Source organism: Protopterus annectens, chromosome 2.part1, assembly GCF_019279795.1.
Source record: "Protopterus annectens isolate FY-2018-M chromosome 2.part1, PAN1.0, whole genome shotgun sequence".
Classification (NCBI taxonomy): domain Eukaryota; kingdom Metazoa; phylum Chordata; order Ceratodontiformes; family Protopteridae; genus Protopterus; species Protopterus annectens.
In genome coordinates this window covers 455,056,301-455,075,289 of record NC_056729.1, presented here as the reverse complement: position 1 = coordinate 455,075,289, position 18,989 = coordinate 455,056,301, and the positions used below count along the sequence as shown (strand labels likewise).

Sequence of the window (18,989 nt, the reverse complement as noted above, 5' to 3'; positions counted from 1 at the left end):
GTGACTTAAGTAAGTAAATGTCCCTTCAATCACAGAAGCACAGAGGCCAAGATTTATACTACTATTTTAAACTAAATCAAACTTGGACAAAGCAAAGATATACAACTCAGTTTACTGAATAAATTGATAGGTTCTGTTTCATCCTGTTTTCCATCAAAACGCTGGCTGAACAATACCCCACAGTCTGCGTTTTAAATAGACAATCATTAAAATATGGGTATCGTGCTACAACAACATGTTGATGGATCCAGAGGTCTACATCCATTTACAAAGTATTTTGATAAATTAAGACTGTCATTTCTACTGCTTACTGAAATATACTTTCAGAAGGTATGTAATGAAATGGGTCTATTGAAAAATCCTACCCTACTTTAAAAAAATGATATTGCAATGAAGAAGAAAATCTACATGAAGTACTTTAATGACTTCACCTTGCCAACATTATTAAAACATGGAAATCTATCTGTTATATCTTTATTGCCGCATAAATAAAATAATAAAAAACAACTTTTACACCAATATTTAAATAAACGAAAATGAGAAATGAAAAATATGTCATAAAAAATAAGTGTACTTCAATCATCTGTTCTCAAAAATTGAAGTATCAACTTTTAAAAAGCACAACATGCTGTCATAAAAAATACGTAAAAAGACCTACTCTCCGAAGACTAATTTTTACAATATACAAAGTCTCCTCAGAGACAGTAAAAAATTGTCAAGTCTGTCATAAAACAGACTTAACGGGGTATTGGGTAAAGTTTTCAAATAGCAATAATCACGCCTCAGTAAACCTTCATTGGCTATGATATTACCACTGCGCAAAGTTAAAAAAAGATAACTGGGGCTCATACTTCCCTATATTGCAAAGACTTTGACAGCTTGTGGAGACTTTCCTGATGCATTCTGGGATGGAATATGCAAATAATGTCAAGTCTTTTCAAAAAGGTTTGCCATGCTTTTTCCTTTGTAAATTTTAACACTCATTTTACTAAACTGGCATATCGTTCTAAAAGATAAGAATGACACAATAGGTTTTTCACATTACATAACACTGCATTTCTATATATTAGCCATGTTTCAAAAATATCTCATAACACAGAAAATGTACAGAAAATCTTTAATTCATAATGCTTAGGAGAATTCATAGACACTCTCACAAAAACTTTAGCTACTGCACAATAGCTTAACATTAACTTTACAAATGAGATTTTTTAAAGCACAAGAAGCGACTTTTTAGAAGATGCTCTTCTGATAGTATCTTTTTTAATTTGTATGTTAATTAAGCAGATCATCACTGCTATTATGCAATGCTTCTACTGTCTTAGGTATCTGATTATTCTTAGTCAACTCTTATTTTACTATCTAACTCAAAAGTCTGCATCAGATCTGTGGAAAGTTGATTTTTTCCCTGTCTAATTTGCACTACTACAAATATATTATAGCTTCCATCCTTGGAAGTCTTATAATGACTGAATCTATGTTATAAGATATTCAAAAATCATGGAATGTTATGAATAATTCTATGAGCACATCTATACTATAGCTAGTGCAAAATCTTTTTTGCCTTTTTCCATAAAGTCTGAAGCAAGGATTCAACTTTGTCTCAACTTTGCCAACAATGGGCTTTCAGCTACTTAAAATTTTGGGAAATTAATTAGACGACTTTTGAATTAAAAATATCTCGATCTGTAAACTTGGATAGTACCTGTTTAATTACTCCTAAAACTGATCCATACCATTTGTACTCCATCAGTAATCATGTTTAAGGGCCATGTGTCATCTCTCACAAACCTATATCTATCATGTTTTTGTGAGTTACAGTATACCTAATTAAATTTAATTGATATTTTTCTTTGGGCTACAAAATATCAATTCTATTTTGCTATGCCTCCTTTCTTCTGCATGTCTCTCTCTAATGCAGCAACCTCACAGTGATGTCATTTGTGAATTCTCATAGGTTTTCAATACCTATTTACTTTGTAACACCAACAGGATATTACCTCAGTCAACAGACAGCAACCCAACAAATTCAAAGCAATATATCTTTTCAGGGACTATGAGTTTCCTGAAAGCTACGCTTACTCAGAAACATGGGTTCTGAAATTTATTGTACAACAAAAGGTGCATTGGAGACAATGATAAATTCTGTTTTAAACATTCTGATTTCATTCGGTGCAGTTTTCAGAACTGCATATATTGTAGGCAGCTTTTTTTCATCACACACTAAAAAATGCAGAAATATTGTCTTTCTCCCTGAAAATTAGGAAAGGCTGACAAAGAATAAAGTGAGAAATAACTCTAATTTTTGATATTCCTTCTTTTGCTTTTTGCAAAGGGGTAATTACAGCTTAAACCACCAAAGTGAAATGCAGGATATTTTTTTAAAACAAAAACAATGTACCGCAATATTTTCAAATGTGTGGGTGAATTTTTCACTCTACTCAGTTCACATTCATATTGCTAAAGAATCTTTTCTCAAGGTTTTCAATTTCAGTAACAAAACTTTAATTTTATTTTTTTACCATATTTTAAATGTTGTACAAAGCGTTCCACAGTTTCTAGCAATATTTGCAGAAATAATTTGAACTTCATTTTAAGCTTTAATTTTCAGAATAATGGAAGTTTTAAATATTTGCCACAATGGTGTTCATTTCAAAAATGCAGTTTGCCAGATGTAAGCTCATTATACATCTCATTTCAGGTGCACATAGAGATATAATGTCAAAATGAAACCTTGTGTAACAATGCTGACACAACTGAGTAAATAACATAGTGTTCCTCAGTCATTTTGAGCGATATCAGAAATATGTTATTCATTTCAACTTGCAAGAAACACTAAAAAATCTGCAAATGCAGTAGAGGCAGACAGTTTTACTGCCTCTTTCCCTTTTGTGCAACTACACTATTCTATCATCTCATACTCCTTAAAAGTGTGTAGATTCACGAGTCACGGCATATTTTATTCTATCCACCTTTTTGATATCTCATAGGATCTGACTCTCTGCTGTGATTCCATTAACATCTTCCATCCACTGCTTCATAAAGACAAGCCTTTCACAATTGGAGCTACGAAGACTACTTTTCTAAGCTAATTAACTAATGTAATGTTTAAATATACATAATGTGCAAAGCAGGTTTTTTTGCTTAGAAAGAATCCATTGAAAAAAGTATTCCAAACCCTCTGGGAATTTAAAAATGTAACATTTTCAAACACATGCTGTGGTGCCTACACTTTCACACAATGCTTAAGCCTGCTTCATCACTTTGCACAAATATCAATCAACCATCCTGAGGTGACTTAAGTAAGTAAATGTCCCTTCAATCACAGAAGCACAGAGGCCAAGATTTATACTACTATTTTAAACTAAATCAAACTTGGACAAAGCAAAGATATACAACTCAGTTTACTGAATAAATTGATAGGTTCTGTTTCATCCTGTTTTCCATCAAAACGCTGGCTGAACAATACCCCACAGTCTGCGTTTTAAATAGACAATCATTAAAATATGGGTATCGTGCTACAACAACATGTTGATGGATCCAGAGGTCTACATCCATTTACAAAGTATTTTGATAAATTAAGACTGTCATTTCTACTGCTTACTGAAATATACTTTCAGAAGGTATGTAATGAAATGGGTCTATTGAAAAATCCTACCCTACTTTAAAAAAATGATATTGCAATGAAGAAGAAAATCTACATGAAGTACTTTAATGACTTCACCTTGCCAACATTATTAAAACATGGAAATCTATCTGTTATATCTTTATTGCCGCATAAATAAAATAATAAAAAAACAACTTTTTACACCAATATTTAAATAAACGAAAATTAGAAATGAAAAATATGTCATAAAAATAAGTGTACTTCAATCATCTGTTCTCAAAAATTGAAGTATCAACTTTTAAAAAGCACAACATGCTGTCATAAAAAATACGTAAAAAGACCTACTCTCCAAAGCCTAATTTTTACAATATACAAAGTCTCCTCAGAGACAGTAAAAAATTGTCAAGTCTGTCATAAAACAGACTTAACGGGGTATTGGGTAAAGTTTTCAAATAGCAATAATCACGCCTCAGTAAACCTTCATTGGCTATGATATTACCACTGCGCAAAGTTAAAAAAAGATAACTGGGGCTCATACTTCCCTATATTGCAAAGACTTTGACAGCTTGTGGAGACTTTCCTGATGCATTCTGGGATGGAATATGCAAATAATGTCAAGTCTTTTCAAAAAGGTTTGCCATGCTTTTTCCTTTGTAAATTTTAACACTCATTTTACTAAACTGGCATATCGTTCTAAAAGATAAGAATGACACAATAGGTTTTTCACATTACATAACACTGCATTTCTATATATTAGCCATGTTTCAAAAATATCTCATAACACAGAAAATGTACAGAAAATCTTTAATTCATAATGCTTAGGAGAATTCATAGACACTCTCACAAAAACTTTAGCTACTGCACAATAGCTTAACATTAACTTTACAAATGAGATTTTTAAAGCACAAGAAGCGACTTTTTAGAATATGCTCTTCTGATAGTATCTTTTTTAATTTGTATGTTAATTAAGCAGATCATCACTGCTATTATGCAATGCTTCTACTGTCTTAGGTATCTGATTATTCTTAGTCAACTCTTATTTTACTATCTAACTCAAAAGTCTGCATCAGATCTGTGGAAAGTTGATTTTTTTCCCTGTCTAATTTGCACTACTACAAATATATTATAGCTTCCATCCTTGGAAGTCTTATAATGACTGAATCTATGTTATAAGATATTCAAAAATCATGGAATGTTATGAATAATTCTATGAGCACATCTATACTATAGCTAGTGCAAAATCTTTTTTGCCTTTTTCCATAAAGTCTGAAGCAAGGATTCAACTTTGTCTCAACTTTGCCAACAATGGGCTTTCAGCTACTTAAAATTTTGGGAAATTAATTAGACGACTTTTGAATTAAAAATATCTCGATCTGTAAACTTGGATAGTACCTGTTTAATTACTCCTAAAACTGATCCATACCATTTGTACTCCATCAGTAATCATGTTTAAGGGCCATGTGTCATCTCTCACAAACCTATATCTATCATGTTTTTGTGAGTTACAGTATACCTAATTAAATTTAATTGATATTTTTCTTTGGGCTACAAAATATCAATTCTATTTTGCTATGCCTCCTTTCTTCTGCATGTCTCTCTCTAATGCAGCAACCTCACAGTGATGTCATTTGTGAATTCTCATAGGTTTTCAATACCTATTTACTTTGTAACACCAACAGGATATTACCTCAGTCAACAGACAGCAACCCAACAAATTCAAAGCAATATATCTTTTCAGGGACTATGAGTTTCCTGAAAGCTACGCTTACTCAGAAACATGGGTTCTGAAATTTATTGTACAACAAAAGGTGCATTGGAGACAATGATAAATTCTGTTTTAAACATTCTGATTTCATTCGGTGCAGTTTTCAGAACTGCATATATTGTAGGCAGCTTTTTTTCATCACACACTAAAAATTGCAGAAATATTGTCTTTCTCCCTGAAAATTAGGAAAGGCTGACAAAGAATAAAGTGAGAAATAACTGTAACTTTTGATATTCCTTCTTTTGCTTTTTGGAAAGAGGTAATTACAGCTTAAACCACCAAAGTGAAATGCAGGATATTTTTTTCAAACAAAAACAATGTACCGCAATATTTTCAAATGTGTGGGTGAATTTTTCACTCTACTCAGTTCACATTCATATTGCTAAAGAATCTTTTCTCAAGGTTTTCAATTTCAGTAACAAAACTTTAATTTTATTTTTTACCATATTTTAAATGTTGTACAAAGCGTTCCACAGTTTCTAGCAATATTTGCAGAAATAATTTGAACTTAATTTTAAGCTTTAATTTTCAGAATGATGGAAGTTTTAAATATTTGCCACAATGGTGTTCATTTCAAAAATGCAGTTTGCCAGATGTAAGCTCATTATACATCTCATTTCAGGTGCACATAGAGATATAATGTCAAAATGAAACCTTGTGTAACAATGCAGACACAACTGAGTAAATAACATAGTGTTCCTCAGTCATTTTGAGCGATATCAGAAATATGTTATTCATTTCAACTTGCAAGAAACACTAAAATGCAAATCTGCAAATGCAGTAGAGGCAGACAGTTATACTGCCTCTTTCCCTTTTGTGCAACTACACTATTCTATCATCTCATACTCCTTAAAAGTGTGTAGATTCACGAGTCACGGCATATTTTATTCTATCCACCTTTTGATATCTCATAGGATCTGACTCTCTGCTGTGATTCCATTAACATCTTCCATCCACTGCTTCATAAAGACAAGCCTTTCACAATTGGAGCTACGAAGACTACTTTTCTAAGCTAATTAACTAATGTAATGTTTAAATATACATAATGTGCAAAGCAGGTTTTTTGCTTAGAAAGAATCCATTGAAAAAAGTATTCCAAACCCTCTGGGAATTTAAAAATGTAACATTTTCAAACACATGCTGTGGTGCCTACACTTTCACACAATGCTTAAGCCTGCTTCATCACTTTGCACAAATATCAATCAACCATCCTGAGGTGACTTAAGTAAGTAAATGTCCCTTCAATCACAGAAGCACAGAGGCCAAGATTTATACTACTATTTTAAACTAAATCAAACTTGGACAAAGCAAAGATATACAACTCAGTTTACTGAATAAATTGATAGGTTCTGTTTCATCCTGTTTTCCATCAAAACGCTGGCTGAACAATACCCCACAGTCTGCGTTTTAAATAGACAATCATTAAAATATGGGTATCGTGCTACAACAACATGTTGATGGATCCAGAGGTCTACATCCATTTACAAAGTATTTTGATAAATTAAGACTGTCATTTCTACTGCTTACTGAAATATACTTTCAGAAGGTATGTAATGAAATGGGTCTATTGAAAAATCCTACCCTACTTTAAAAAAATGATATTGCAATGAAGAAGAAAATCTACATGAAGTACTTTAATGACTTCACCTTGCCAACATTATTAAAACATGGAAATCTATCTGTTATATCTTTATTGCCGCATAAATAAAATAATAAAAAACAACTTTTTACACCAATATTTAAATAAACGAAAATGAGAAATGAAAAATATGTCATAAAAATAAGTGTACTTCAATCATCTGCTTTCAAAAATTGAAGTATCAACTTTTAAAAAAGCACAACATGCTGTCATAAAAATTATGTAAAATTTCCTAGTCTCCGAAGTCTAATTTTACAATATACAAAGTCTGATCAGAGACGATAAAAAATTGCCAAGTCTGTCATAAAACAGACTTAACGGGGTATTGGGTAAAGTTTTCAAATAGCAATAATCACGCCTCAGTAAACCTTCATTGGCTATGATATTACCACTGCGCAAAGTTAAAAAAAGATAACTGGGGCTCATACTTCCCTATATTGCAAAGACTTTGACAGCTTGTGGAGACTTTCCTGATGCATTCTGGGATGGAATATGCAAATAATGTCAAGTCTTTTCAAAAAGGTTTGCCATGCTTTTTCCTTTGTAAATTTTAACACTCATTTTACTAAACTGGCATATCGTTCTAAAAGATAAGAATGACACAATAGGTTTTTCACATTACATAACACTGCATTTCTATATATTAGCCATGTTTCAAAAATATCTCATAACACAGAAAATGTACAGAAAATCTTTAATTCATAATGCTTAGGAGAATTCATAGACACTCTCACAAAAACTTTAGCTACTGCACAATAGCTTAACATTAACTTTACAAATGAGATTTTTTTAAAGCACAAGAAGCGACTTTTTAGAAGATGCTCTTCTGATAGTATCTTTTTTAATTTGTATGTTAATTAAGCAGATCATCACTGCTATTATGCAATGCTTCTACTGTCTTAGGTATCTGATTATTCTTAGTCAACTCTTATTTTACTATCTAACTCAAAAGTCTGCATCAGATCTGTGGAAAGTTGATTTTTTTCCCTGTCTAATTTGCACTACTACAAATATATTATAGCTTCCATCCTTGGAAGTCTTATAATGACTGAATCTATGTTATAAGATATTCAAAAATCATGGAATGTTATGAATAATTCTATGAGCACATCTATACTATAGCTAGTGCAAAATCTTTTTTGCCTTTTTCCATAAAGTCTGAAGCAAGGATTCAACTTTGTCTCAACTTTGCCAACAATGGGCTTTCAGCTACTTAAAATTTTGGGAAATTAATTAGACGACTTTTGAATTAAAAATATCTCGATCTGTAAACTTGGATAGTACCTGTTTAATTACTCCTAAAACTGATCCATACCATTTGTACTCCATCAGTAATCATGTTTAAGGGCCATGTGTCATCTCTCACAAACCTATATCTATCATGTTTTTGTGAGTTACAGTATACCTAATTAAATTTAATTGATATTTTTCTTTGGGCTACAAAATATCAATTCTATTTTGCTATGCCTCCTTTCTTCTGCATGTCTCTCTCTAATGCAGCAACCTCACAGTGATGTCATTTGTGAATTCTCATAGGTTTTCAATACCTATTTACTTTGTAACACCAACAGGATATTACCTCAGTCAACAGACAGCAACCCAACAAATTCAAAGCAATATATCTTTTCAGGGACTATGAGTTTCCTGAAAGCTACGCTTACTCAGAAACATGGGTTCTGAAATTTATTGTACAACAAAAGGTGCATTGGAGACAATGATAAATTCTGTTTTAAACATTCTGATTTCATTCGGTGCAGTTTTCAGAACTGCATATATTGTAGGCAGCTTTTTTTCATCACACACTAAAAATTGCAGAAATATTGTCTTTCTCCCTGAAAATTAGGAAAGGCTGACAAAGAATAAAGTGAGAAATAACTGTAACTTTTGATATTCCTTCTTTTGCTTTTTGGAAAGAGGTAATTACAGCTTAAACCACCAAAGTGAAATGCAGGATATTTTTTTTCAAACAAAAACAATGTACCGCAATATTTTCAAATGTGTGGGTGAATTTTTCACTCTACTCAGTTCACATTCATATTGCTAAAGAATCTTTTCTCAAGGTTTTCAATTTCAGTAACAAAACTTTAATTTTATTTTTTACCATATTTTAAATGTTGTACAAAGCGTTCCACAGTTTCTAGTAATATTTGCAGAAATAATTTGAACTTAATTTTAAGCTTTAATTTTCAGAATGATGGAAGTTTTAAATATTTGCCACAATGGTGTTCATTTCAAAAATGCAGTTTGCCAGATGTAAGCTCATTATACATCTCATTTCAGGTGCACATAGAGATATAATGTCAAAATGAAACCTTGTGTAACAATGCAGACACAACTGAGTAAATAACATAGTGTTCCTCAGTCATTTTGAGCGATATCAGAAATATGTTATTCATTTCAACTTGCAAGAAACACTAAAATGCAAATCTGCAAATGCAGTAGAGGCAGACAGTTATACTGCCTCTTTCCCTTTTGTGCAACTACACTATTCTATCATCTCATACTCCTTAAAAGTGTGTAGATTCACGAGTCACGGCATATTTTATTCTATCCACCTTTTTGATATCTCATAGGATCTGACTCTCTGCTGTGATTCCATTAACATCTTCCATCCACTGCTTCATAAAGACAAGCCTTTCACAATTGGAGCTACGAAGACTACTTTTCTAAGCTAATTAACTAATGTAATGTTTAAATATACATAATGTGCAAAGCAGGTTTTTTTGCTTAGAAAGAATCCATTGAAAAAAGTATTCCAAACCCTCTGGGAATTTAATAATGTAACATTTTCAAACACATGCTGTGGTGCCTACACTTTCACACAATGCTTAAGCCTGCTTCATCACTTTGCACAAATATCAATCAACCATCCTGAGGTGACTTAAGTAAGTAAATGTCCCTTCAATCACAGAAGCACAGAGGCCAAGATTTATACTACTATTTTAAACTAAATCAAACTTGGACAAAGCAAAGATATACAACTCAGTTTACTGAATAAATTGATAGGTTCTGTTTCATCCTGTTTTCCATCAAAACGCTGGCTGAACAATACCCCACAGTCTGCGTTTTAAATAGACAATCATTAAAATATGGGTATCGTGCTACAACAACATGTTGATGGATCCAGAGGTCTACATCCATTTACAAAGTATTTTGATAAATTAAGACTGTCATTTCTACTGCTTACTGAAATATACTTTCAGAAGGTATGTAATGAAATGGGTCTATTGAAAAATCCTACCCTACTTTAAAAAAATGATATTGCAATGAAGAAGAAAATCTACATGAAGTACTTTAATGACTTCACCTTGCCAACATTATTAAAACATGGAAATCTATCTGTTATATCTTTATTGCCGCATAAATAAAATAATAAAAATCAACTTTTTACAGCAATATTTAAATAAACGAAAATGAGAAATGAAAAATATGTCATAAAAAATAAGTGTACTTCAATCATCTGTTCTCAAAAATTGAAGTATCAACTTTTAAAAAGCACAACATGCTGTCATAAAAAATACGTAAAAAGACCTACTCTCCGAAGCCTAATTTTTACACTATACAAAGTCTCCTCAGAGACAGTAAAAAATTGTCAAGTCTGTCATAAAACAGACTTAACGGGTATTGGGTAAAGTTTTCAAATAGCAATAATCACGCCTCAGTAAACCTTCATTGGCTATGATATTACCACTGCAAAGCTAAAAAGATAACTGGGGCTCATACTTCCCTATATTGCAAAGACTTTGACAGCTTGTGGAGACTTTCCTGATGCATTCTGGGATGGAATATGCAAATAATGTCAAGTCTTTTCAAAAAGGTTTGCCATGCTTTTTCCTTTGTAAATTTTAACACTCATTTTACTAAACTGGCATATCGTTCTAAAAGATAAGAATGACACAATAGGTTTTTCACATTACATAACACTGCATTTCTATATATTAGCCATGTTTCAAAAATATCTCATAACACAGAAAATGTACAGAAAATCTTTAATTCATAATGCTTAGGAGAATTCATAGACACTCTCACAAAAACTTTAGCTACTGCACAATAGCTTAACATTAACTTTACAAATGAGATTTTTGTAAAGCACAAGAAGCGACTTTTTAGAAGATGCTCTTCTGATAGTATCTTTTTTAATTTGTATGTTAATTAAGCAGATCATCACTGCTATTATGCAATGCTTCTACTGTCTTAGGTATCTGATTATTCTTAGTCAACTCTTATTTTACTATCTAACTCAAAAGTCTGCATCAGATCTGTGGAAAGTTGATTTTTTTCCCTGTCTAATTTGCACTACTACAAATATATTATAGCTTCCATCCTTGGAAGTCTTATAATGACTGAATCTATGTTATAAGATATTCAAAAATCATGGAATGTTATGAATAATTCTATGAGCACATCTATACTATAGCTAGTGCAAAATCTTTTTTGCCTTTTTCCATAAAGTCTGAAGCAAGGATTCAACTTTGTCTCAACTTTGCCAACAATGGGCTTTCAGCTACTTAAAATTTTGGGAAATTAATTAGACGACTTTTGAATTAAAAATATCTCGATCTGTAAACTTGGATAGTACCTGTTTAATTACTCCTAAAACTGATCCATACCATTTGTACTCCATCAGTAATCATGTTTAAGGGCCATGTGTCATCTCTCACAAACCTATATCTATCATGTTTTTGTGAGTTACAGTATACCTAATTAAATTTAATTGATATTTTTCTTTGGGCTACAAAATATCAATTCTATTTTGCTATGCCTCCTTTCTTCTGCATGTCTCTCTCTAATGCAGCAACCTCACAGTGATGTCATTTGTGAATTCTCATAGGTTTTCAATACCTATTTACTTTGTAACACCAACAGGATATTACCTCAGTCAACAGACAGCAACCCAACAAATTCAAAGCAATATATCTTTTCAGGGACTATGAGTTTCCTGAAAGCTACGCTTACTCAGAAACATGGGTTCTGAAATTTATTGTACAACAAAAGGTGCATTGGAGACAATGATAAATTCTGTTTTAAACATTCTGATTTCATTCGGTGCAGTTTTCAGAACTGCATATATTGTAGGCAGCTTTTTTTCATCACACACTAAAAATTGCAGAAATATTGTCTTTCTCCCTGAAAATTAGGAAAGGCTGACAAAGAATAAAGTGAGAAATAACTGTAACTTTTGATATTCCTTCTTTTGCTTTTTGGAAAGAGGTAATTACAGCTTAAACCACCAAAGTGAAATGCAGGATATTTTTTTTCAAACAAAAACAATGTACCGCAATATTTTCAAATGTGTGGGTGAATTTTTCACTCTACTCAGTTCACATTCATATTGCTAAAGAATCTTTTCTCAAGGTTTTCAATTTCAGTAACAAAACTTTAATTTTATTTTTTACCATATTTTAAATGTTGTACAAAGCGTTCCACAGTTTCTAGTAATATTTGCAGAAATAATTTGAACTTAATTTTAAGCTTTAATTTTCAGAATGATGGAAGTTTTAAATATTTGCCACAATGGTGTTCATTTCAAAAATGCAGTTTGCCAGATGTAAGCTCATTATACATCTCATTTCAGGTGCACATAGAGATATAATGTCAAAATGAAACCTTGTGTAACAATGCAGACACAACTGAGTAAATAACATAGTGTTCCTCAGTCATTTTGAGCGATATCAGAAATATGTTATTCATTTCAACTTGCAAGAAACACTAAAATGCAAATCTGCAAATGCAGTAGAGGCAGACAGTTATACTGCCTCTTTCCCTTTTGTGCAACTACACTATTCTATCATCTCATACTCCTTAAAAGTGTGTAGATTCACGAGTCACGGCATATTTTATTCTATCCACCTTTTTGATATCTCATAGGATCTGACTCTCTGCTGTGATTCCATTAACATCTTCCATCCACTGCTTCATAAAGACAAGCCTTTCACAATTGGAGCTACGAAGACTACTTTTCTAAGCTAATTAACTAATGTAATGTTTAAATATACATAATGTGCAAAGCAGGTTTTTTTGCTTAGAAAGAATCCATTGAAAAAAGTATTCCAAACCCTCTGGGAATTTAAAAATGTAACATTTTCAAACACATGCTGTGGTGCCTACACTTTCACACAATGCTTAAGCCTGCTTCATCACTTTGCACAAATATCAATCAACCATCCTGAGGTGACTTAAGTAAGTAAATGTCCCTTCAATCACAGAAGCACAGAGGCCAAGATTTATACTACTATTTTAAACTAAATCAAACTTGGACAAAGCAAAGATATACAACTCAGTTTACTGAATAAATTGATAGGTTCTGTTTCATCCTGTTTTCCATCAAAACGCTGGCTGAACAATACCCCACAGTCTGCGTTTTAAATAGACAATCATTAAAATATGGGTATCGTGCTACAACAACATGTTGATGGATCCAGAGGTCTACATCCATTTACAAAGTATTTTGATAAATTAAGACTGTCATTTCTACTGCTTACTGAAATATACTTTCAGAAGGTATGTAATGAAATGGGTCTATTGAAAAATCCTACCCTACTTTAAAAAAATGATATTGCAATGAAGAAGAAAATCTACATGAAGTACTTTAATGACTTCACCTTGCCAACATTATTAAAACATGGAAATCTATCTGTTATATCTTTATTGGCATAAATAAAATAATAAAAACAACTTTTTACACCAATATTTAAATAAACGAAAATGAGAAATGAAAAATATGTCATAAAAAATAAGTGTACTTCAATCATCTGTTCTCAAAAATTGAAGTATCAACTTTTAAAAAGCACAACATGCTGTCATAAAAATATGTAAAAGACCTACTCTCCGAAGCCTAATTTTTACAATATACAAAGTCTCCTCAGAGACAGTAAAATTGTCAAGTCTGTCATAAAACAGACTTAACGGGTATTGGGTAAAGTTTTCAAATAGCAATAATCACGCCTCAGTAAACCTTCATTGGCTATGATATTACCACTGCAAAGCTAAAAAGATAACTGGGGCTCATACTTCCCTATATTGCAAAGACTTTGACAGCTTGTGGAGACTTTCCTGATGCATTCTGGGATGGAATATGCAAATAATGTCAAGTCTTTTCAAAAAGGTTTGCCATGCTTTTTCCTTTGTAAATTTTAACACTCATTTTACTAAACTGGCATATCGTTCTAAAAGATAAGAATGACACAATAGGTTTTTCACATTACATAACACTGCATTTCTATATATTAGCCATGTTTCAAAAATATCTCATAACACAGAAAATGTACAGAAAATCTTTAATTCATAATGCTTAGGAGAATTCATAGACACTCTCATAAAACTTTAGCTACTGCACAATAGCTTAACATTAACTTTACAAATGAGATTTTTTAAAGCACAAGAAGCGACTTTTTAGAAGATGCTCTTCTGATAGTATCTTTTTTAATTTGTATGTTAATTAAGCAGATCATCACTGCTATTATGCAATGCTTCTACTGTCTTAGGTATCTGATTATTCTTAGTCAACTCTTATTTTACTATCTAACTCAAAAGTCTGCATCAGATCTGTGGAAAGTTGATTTTTTTCCCTGTCTAATTTGCACTACTACAAATATATTATAGCTTCCATCCTTGGAAGTCTTATAATGACTGAATCTATGTTATAAGATATTCAAAAATCATGGAATGTTATGAATAATTCTATGAGCACATCTATACTATAGCTAGTGCAAAATCTTTTTTGCCTTTTTCCATAAAGTCTGAAGCAAGGATTCAACTTTGTCTCAACTTTGCCAACAATGGGCTTTCAGCTACTTAAAATTTTGGGAAATTAATTAGACGACTTTTGAATTAAAAATATCTCGATCTGTAAACTTGGATAGTACCTGTTTAATTACTCCTAAAACTGATCCATACCATTTGTACTCCATCAGTAATCATGTTTAAGGGCCATGTGTCATCTCTCACAAACCTATATCTATCATGTTTTTGTGAGTTACAGTATACCTAATTAAATTTAATTGATATTTTTCTTTGGGCTACAAAATATCAATTCTATTTTGCTATGCCTCCTTTCTTCTGCATGTCTCTCTCTAATGCAGCAACCTCACAGTGATGTCATTTGTGAATTCTCATAGGTTTTCAATACCTATTTACTTTGTAACACCAACAGGATATTACCTCAGTCAACAGACAGCAACCCAACAAATTCAAAGCAATATATCTTTTCAGGGACTATGAGTTTCCTGAAAGCTACGCTTACTCAGAAACATGGGTTCTGAAATTTATTGTACAACAAAAGGTGCATTGGAGACAATGATAAATTCTGTTTTAAACATTCTGATTTCATTCGGTGCAGTTTTCAGAACTGCATATATTGTAGGCAGCTTTTTTTCATCACACACTAAAAATTGCAGAAATATTGTCTTTCTCCCTGAAAATTAGGAAAGGCTGACAAAGAATAAAGTGAGAAATAACTGTAACTTTTGATATTCCTTCTTTTGCTTTTTGGAAAGAGGTAATTACAGCTTAAACCACCAAAGTGAAATGCAGGATATTTTTTTCAAACAAAAACAATGTACCGCAATATTTTCAAATGTGTGGGTGAATTTTTCACTCTACTCAGTTCACATTCATATTGCTAAAGAATCTTTTCTCAAGGTTTTCAATTTCAGTAACAAAACTTTAATTTTATTTTTTTACCATATTTTAAATGTTGTACAAAGCGTTCCACAGTTTCTAGTAATATTTGCAGAAATAATTTGAACTTAATTTTAAGCTTTAATTTTCAGAATGATGGAAGTTTTAAATATTTGCCACAATGGTGTTCATTTCAAGAATGCAGTTTGCCGGATGTAAGCTCATTATACATCTCATTTCAGGTGCACATAGAGATATAATGTCAAAATGAAACCTTGTGTAACAATGCAGACACAACTGAGTAAATAACATAGTGTTCCTCAGTCATTTTGAGCGATATCAGAAATATGTTATTCATTTCAACTTGCAAGAAACACTAAAATGCAAATCTGCAAATGCAGTAGAGGCAGACAGTTATACTGCCTCTTTCCCTTTTGTGCAACTACTCTATTCTATCATCTCATACTCCTTAAAAGTGTGTAGATTCACGAGTCACGGCATATTTTATTCTATCCACCTTTTTGATATCTCATAGGATCTGACTCTCTGCTGTGATTCCATTAACATCTTCCATCCACTGCTTCATAAAGACAAGCCTTTCACAATTGGAGCTACGAAGACTACTTTTCTAAGCTAATTAACTAATGTAATGTTTAAATATACATAATGTGCAAAGCAGGTTTTTTTGCTTAGAAAGAATCCATTGAAAAAAGTATTCCAAACCCTCTGGGAATTTAAAAATGTAACATTTTCAAACACATGCTGTGGTGCCTACACTTTCACACAATGCTTAAGCCTGCTTCATCACTTTGCACAAATATCAATCAACCATCCTGAGGTGACTTAAGTAAGTAAATGTCCCTTCAATCACAGAAGCACAGAGGCCAAGATTTATACTACTATTTTAAACTAAATCAAACTTGGACAAAGCAAAGATATACAACTCAGTTTACTGAATAAATTGATAGGTTCTGTTTCATCCTGTTTTCCATCAAAACGCTGGCTGAACAATACCCCACAGTCTGCGTTTTAAATAGACAATCATTAAAATATGGGTATCGTGCTACAACAACATGTTGATGGATCCAGAGGTCTACATCCATTTACAAAGTATTTTGATAAATTAAGACTGTCATTTCTACTGCTTACTGAAATATACTTTCAGAAGGTATGTAATGAAATGGGTCTATTGAAAAATCCTACCCTACTTTAAGCAAATGATATTGCAATGAAGAAGAAAATCTACATGAAGTACTTTAATGACTTCACCTTGCCAACATTATTAAAACATGGAAATCTATCTGTTATATCTTTATTGCCGCATAAATAAAATAATAAAAAACAACTTTTACACCAATATTTAAATAAACGAAAATTAGAAATGAAAAATATGTCATAAAAAATAAGTGTACTTCAATCATCTGTTCACAAAAATTGAAGTATCAACTTTTAAAAAGCACAATGCTGTCATAAAAATACGTAAAAGACCTACTCTCCAAGAGCCTAATTTTTACAATATACAAAGTCTCCTCAGAGACAGTAAAAATTGTCAAGTCTGTCATAAAACAGACTTAACGGGTATTGGGTAAATTTTTAAAATAGTAATAATCACCCCTCAGTAAACCTTCATTGGCTATGATATTACCACTGCAAAGCTAAAAAGATAACTGGGGCTCATACTTCCCTATATTGCAAAGACTTTGACAGCTTGTGGAGACTTTCCTGATGCATTCTGGGATGGAATATGCAAATAATGTCAAGTCTTTTCAAAAAGGTTTGCCATGCTTTTTCCTTTGTAAATTTTAACACTCATTTTACTAAACTGGCATATCGTTCTAAAAGATAAGAATGACACAATAGGTTTTTCACATTACATAACACTGCATTTCTATATATTAGCCATGTTTCAAAAATATCTCATAACACAGAAAATGTACAGAAAATCTTTAATTCATAATGCTTAGGAGAATTCATAGACACTCTCACAAAAACTTTAGCTACTGCACAATAGCTTAACATTAACTTTACAAATGAGATTTTTTAAAGCACAAGAAGCGACTTTTTAGAAGATGCTCTTCTGATAGTATCTTTTTTAATTTGTATGTTAATTAAGCAGATCATCACTGCTATTATGCAATGCTTCTACTGTCTTAGGTATCTGATTATTCTTAGTCAACTCTTATTTTACTATCTAACTCAAAAGTCTGCATCAGATCTGTGGAAAGTTGATTTTTTTTTCCCTGTCTAATTTGCACTACTACAAATATATTATAGCTTCCATCCTTGGAAGTCTTATAATGACTGAATCTATGTTATAAGATATTCAAAAATCATGGAATCTTATGAATAATTCTATGAGCACATCTATACTATAGCTAGTGCAAAATCTTTTTTGCCTTTTTCCATAAAGTCTGAAGCAAGGATTCAACTTTGTCTCAACTTTGCCAACAATGGGCTTTCAGCTACTTAAAATTTTGGGAAATTAATTAGACGACTTTTGAATTAAAAATATCTCGATCTGTAAACTTGGATAGTACCTGTTTAATTACTCCTAAAACTGATCCATACCATTTGTACTCCATCAGTAATCATGTTTAAGGGCCATGTGTCATCTCTCACAAACCTATATCTATCATGTTTTTGTGAGTTACAGTATACCTAATTAAATTTAATTGATATTTTTCTTTGGGCTACAAAATATCAATTCTATTTTGCTATGCCTCCTTTCTTCTGCATGTCTCTCTCTAATGCAGCAACCTCACAGTGATGTCATTTGTGAATTCTCATAGGTTTTCAATACCTATTTACTTTGTAACACCAACAGGATATTACCTCAGTCAACAGACAGCAACCCAACAAATTCAAAGCAATATATCTTTTCAGGGACTATGAGTTTCCTGAAAGCTACGCTTACTCAGAAACATGGGTTCTGAAATTTATTGTACAACAAAAGGTGCATTGGAGACAATGATAAATTCTGTTTTAAACATTCTGATTTCATTCGGTGCAGTTTTCAGAACTGCATATATTGTAGGCAGCTTTTTTTCATCACACACTAAAAATTGCAGAAATATTGTCTTTCTCCCTGAAAATTAGGAAAGGCTGACAAAGAATAAAGTGAGAAATAACTGTAACTTTTGATATTCCTTCTTTTGCTTTTTGGAAAGAGGTAATTACAGCTTAAACCACCAAAGTGAAATGCAGGATATTTTTTCAAACAAAAACAATGTACCGCAATATTTTCAAATGTGTGGGTGAATTTTTCACTCTACTCAGTTCACATTCATATTGCTAAAGAATCTTTTCTCAAGGTTTTCAATTTCAGTAACAAAACTTTAATTTTATTTTTACCATATTTT

At 32.0% G+C, this 18,989-nt stretch overlaps 6 non-coding genes across 6 annotated transcripts; all 6 read right to left on the bottom strand.

Annotated features, from left to right (window-relative positions):
- Positions 1–690: 690 nt before the first annotated feature.
- Positions 691–826, bottom strand: LOC122795137. The gene has a single exon (XR_006363747.1). It is a non-coding gene; the product is annotated as a U4 spliceosomal RNA (small nuclear RNA).
- A 3,158-nt stretch (positions 827–3,984) lies between these two features.
- LOC122795136 lies at positions 3,985–4,120 on the bottom strand. Its single transcript, XR_006363746.1, has one exon. It is a non-coding gene; the product is annotated as a U4 spliceosomal RNA (small nuclear RNA).
- A 3,158-nt stretch (positions 4,121–7,278) lies between these two features.
- Positions 7,279–7,414, bottom strand: LOC122795140. The gene has a single exon (XR_006363750.1). It is a non-coding gene; the product is annotated as a U4 spliceosomal RNA (small nuclear RNA).
- Positions 7,415–10,578: 3,164 nt separating this feature from the next.
- Positions 10,579–10,711, bottom strand: LOC122795141. Its single transcript, XR_006363751.1, has one exon. It is a non-coding gene; the product is annotated as a U4 spliceosomal RNA (small nuclear RNA).
- Positions 10,712–13,868: 3,157 nt separating this feature from the next.
- Positions 13,869–13,999, bottom strand: LOC122795147. Its single transcript, XR_006363756.1, has one exon. It is a non-coding gene; the product is annotated as a U4 spliceosomal RNA (small nuclear RNA).
- Positions 14,000–17,155: 3,156 nt separating this feature from the next.
- LOC122795161 lies at positions 17,156–17,287 on the bottom strand. Its single transcript, XR_006363768.1, has one exon. It is a non-coding gene; the product is annotated as a U4 spliceosomal RNA (small nuclear RNA).
- Between the last annotated feature and the right edge of the window lie 1,702 nt (positions 17,288–18,989).